The following is a 4716-nucleotide window of genomic DNA, read 5'->3' as shown; positions in this document are numbered from 1 at the left end:
GTGGTGCTGGAGGCCAAGGTAATACCATGTAGAGTAACAATATCTTTAGATAATGAGGTGTTTGGAGCCAAGTACAAGAATTTTATTTTTACTTTTGATCTGTCTGATATTGGTAGGAAGGAATATTCCAGGAAGAAGAATCTCTATAAAGAACAGTTCTTATCATACAATTCACTTGAGGACTTGTTATATACCCATGAAACAATAAAACAATGCATACTAGTTTTTCACAAAAGAATTGTGGTGTATTATTCCAGATGACACTATTTTAATTTAGCTTCCACAGTTAGCCAAGATAATCGTTTATGCATCTCACACACATTAGTGTGGCAAGAAACAATTAAGAACTAATCTGGCTGCTCTGTTCTGTGTAATTTGAAGGTTTTTTAAAAATGTTTCTCAGTAGCACTTGACCAGCTGACTGGGCAGCACTTGCAAGTGGCCAAACAACATTATTCATAAAAAAAGGTGGAACATGTGCAGAACACTAGCTTTAAATAACAATTAATTTATCATTCATATGTCGAACTGAAAAATGTAAATGCATCTTTAAATAAAAGCAGTGTTTAGTGAAACCCTTGAAGGGCGGAGGTGACAAAAACTAACTGTAAACTGTCTCAATATAGTTTCACAGCAGCTAATTTAAAGTTTGTCTTCCGGGCTGCAGTTCAGGTTTTACAGCTCGACCGAGAGAAAGAGGTTTGCTTCTATTTTATCAGGTCATCAAGATAAAAGTAAAATAAATCAACACTATCTTGCTCCCGAAGGTGAAGGCATTGACCAATAAAGGGATTTGTCATTGTCACTAGTGTATTATTTATATAAAGAGATCAGTCAGTGAGGGATAACAGCAACAACAATAGGTTTATGCATCATTTTTATTTGACATATGGATATACTCTGGTTGCTTGAATGTTGAGGGTTTGAAAGGAATTTACCCATTAACCTTTGTTTTTCTTTAAATTACATAAAAAATAACAAAATAAGTAACATTAGAACATGACATAATAATAATAGATATTAAGTATATACTGGATAATATATGTTACAATAAATGTTACACTCTCAAAAGATAGTTCAAGGAATCTTCTACATAATTTAAGTAAAGTTTTTTAAAAATCTTTATTCTGTGCCCGTATTCCTTAATATTGTCAAAATAGATTCACAGTCTCACTACTTGTTGCCTTGATGCCTATAGTCTCGGCCTAAAAAAGGTTGTGGTTTTCTGCAAAAGCACACATCCTGTAACATGTTTGTTCTGTTGAATAGCATCACCCTGTGAGAACAAAACATGCAACATATGCTGTAGTCTTGTTTATCACAGTCACAGTATCGTAAGAGAGACACAAAGAGAAAATTGTCCTTGGTTAAAGCTTCAATGCCATGGCATCTAACAAGACGGAACCAAAATGTAAGTCTTGATTGAACATATAGAAAATGTTATTTAAATCTGAGATGACTTTTGATTTAAGGTTGGAGATAAGATTGATTGATTGCTTCTAAAAGGTCATGTTCAGTATTCATGAATTCAAGAATTACATCAGATCAACACAGACATTTGTCAGAAACTAAATTTAATTGTTAACTGGATTTACAGTAAATTAAAATATTATGAGGGAAATCAGTGATACTCTTTTGACAGTAGAAAGGAGTTAAGCGCTAATCATTCAAACAGCATCAACAAGTAAGACACAGTTGGTAAAAGAAGAAATTGAGCTTAGGGACTAGTTAGGTTACATGGTAACAGTTACAGTATTAGTAGAATTTGTAAATTACTTTTGAAAACACAGTTTTAAAGGATATATAAATAGCCAAATCAACACATTAATTGAGGAAAAGAGAAGTAAAGTGGAGATTATTTTGTTACTTTGTGTTTTGATCATTTGCTTTTGCACTTGAGTAGGTAGTTCATGACCAGCATTCAATCCTCTACTGTACAGCCAACTCTAAAACTTTGATTTGTAGTGAATATTTTGTACTTGTACGCACTTCTCGTCAGCTCTGGTGCTTTTAGGTTAGTTTTTAGCTCATTGTTTGAAAAGGCTTTACTAAAACCCAACGTACACTAGAATTAGTCAGTGACTATAGCAGGTGAACATAGTGGAGCGTTTAGCAGCTAAAGAGCCAGATATTTCTCTCAGGAGTTGGTGGAAACCAAAAACAGATTTAAAAGGAGAGTGAATATTAGAATTAGATTCATCAGGTGGCGATAAATACAACTCCAAATAAATGCTAGTGTTTCCTGTGTATTCTGCTGAATGTGTAAATAGACAATATGTTTACTAACATGTTCGTCATAACAACGTAGGTGATAATATATCAATGTTGTATTTATAGCTGCTGTCACAAGTGGTTAAAAATGATATGAAACGACTTTAAATAAACACCACAACTGTGGGACGGATTGGTCAGACAAGCTCATGGGTACCTGAACAGATTAAAAATAAATAAATAAATAAATAAACAAAAGGTTTCCACATGAGCGTGATCCTTTTTATCCATTCCATATTTTTGTGGTCCCATTAAATTTATATTAGTGTCTCTGTAGAGACCAGGGTGATTGGACTAAAAGGGCAGCTTATTTTTTATGCATCTCTCTCCCACTCAAAATATCTTGTTCAACACCACAAACACACGACACATGTTATCCGGTAAACAAAAGCAGTTGAATACTTGAGCTGTTCTCTACACATCATTATAATGTTTTGTATCAGTCAAAACTATTGAACCTTCACAACTAATGCCTGATGTTAATCTATAGACAACTTCTTCACTATCCATCACACCCAGCACTATGAGTACTCCAATGTGATGCTACCATGGTAACAATTTGATATAATTATTCAGAACCTCTCTGATGAAACTAAATGAAGGCAGTCAGTGAAACACACTCAGAGGCATCTTAAAGTATCAATCAGTGGGTTAATTAGGTTGGTTGGTTCCTAAAGGCGACATGCAATACTGTACACAGAATGTGCTCAACAATGTTCATTATATTATGTATATTAAAGGAACTATATGTATGCTTTCCATACTAACAGAGTAGCCTATAACAAAAAATAAAGTATTGTTAAAGGTGCCCTTTGGAATTTTCTTTTAAACAAACAAAAGTTGTGTTTACATTTAGTGTTACTCAGAGAAACACACTGTGTGTATCCTTGAGGTCTAACAAATGTGATGAATGCATTTCCTTCCTTATAAAACACCATTGTTTACATCTTTTGTTTACTAGCTTGTAGTCTTATCCTACACTGCCTTTGTTGATGCATTGCTGCATATCTTGGCATGTTGCATCAACCTGTACATCAGTGGAATAGTGAGAAACCATTTTTGTCAAATATTAAGTGTAAATAAAAGAATTTATAGATGTGTGTGATGGAGGTTGGGGTGGGGGACACAAAATGGGTTGGATTATGCTTTTATAAAGCAGCATCAGAAAGTGGAGGGCAACAGAAAGTGCTTTAAGTTTGCGTATGGTAGAGGGTCTTCAAAACTCAGTTTATTGTCCAGAGTGAGTCCAAGATATTTGAAGCACTCCACCAACTCAACAGCTTCATTACTGATGCAGGTGGGGTTGTGGGCAGCTGTAAGCAGTTGTTTGTGCAGCAGTTGTTTGTGGGAGATGGAGTCTTGATAGTCTATTGTTTTCAAGTTATTATCATTAAGGAGGAGTGAATGACATCATACCCAATCAGATTCTCTGATGGGTTCATTATTTAAACACACAGCTTTAAATTCTAATTAAATTACAAAGATTTTTAAAGATATCAAAAACATCAACCTGTCAAGCTGAATTCAATTGAAATTTGCATAAAATGTTGCACAATACACCTAGAATTTTTCCATTTGATGTTGTGGTGTAGTAAAAACAAATGTATTCACTTTATTTAAGTGAGATACAGGTTCAGTGAAATGTTTAATGTCGTCTGATACACTGGACTGAAACTCAGCGTTGCAAAAGGTTTTGAGGTAGGAAATGCATCCAACATGTTTTGATGAGCACATATACTTGCAACACAAACTACTGCATTGTGCAATTACGCAGTTCACACATTCATGTCCCAGTAAAAACCACATATCTGCAGATGACTGAGCAGATCCACCCAAGACAGATTTGAATCTCTTGCTTAAGGACACCACTGCTTCTTTTTATTATTTGTTTCTCACCTTGTTTTTCCCAGTAAGGATTGAAACAGAAGTAAAACTGTTGGGCTGTTACTTTTTTAACAAACCTTGTTTCAGGCTCATGCAATGACATATTCATATAATTGCATATTTACTGTATACAAGGACTTATTTAGCTACATAATCATCATACTGCTGGTGACAGTGGACACAAATTAGTCTCACTGTTATTAATCCCAATGTATTGTCTAGCTGTATAAAATGTGCTCTATAAATAGTTCTTCTGTTCTGTGGTGGACAACACAGTGGTGCAGTGGTTAGTCCTGTCCTCTCACTGTGTGATGAGAGACTTTCACCTCTCATATACAAGGCTGATAGTGGATTCAGTCAGTGTTGTTCAACAAGACTTGCACTCCCCCTTGACTCAGAAATGTGTTTGGCATACTTCTGAAGCCAGTCATGGTCCAAAATGCAAATAAAGACAAAGAGTGTGATACGGAAGTGTTGAGCCTCAAGACACTGAGAACGGACATCTTGTCAGAATCTATTGAATATGCAAATATTTACCAGTTAATAATAAAAAGAAAAAAA

The sequence above is a fragment of the Morone saxatilis genome, unplaced genomic scaffold (assembly GCF_004916995.1).
Source record: "Morone saxatilis isolate NCDOM2014 unplaced genomic scaffold, NCSU_SB_2.0 Contig18, whole genome shotgun sequence".
In the NCBI taxonomy this organism is placed as follows: domain Eukaryota; kingdom Metazoa; phylum Chordata; class Actinopteri; family Moronidae; genus Morone; species Morone saxatilis.
The sequence above is the reverse complement of the archived record's forward strand: the minus strand, read 5'-3'. Positions refer to the sequence as shown.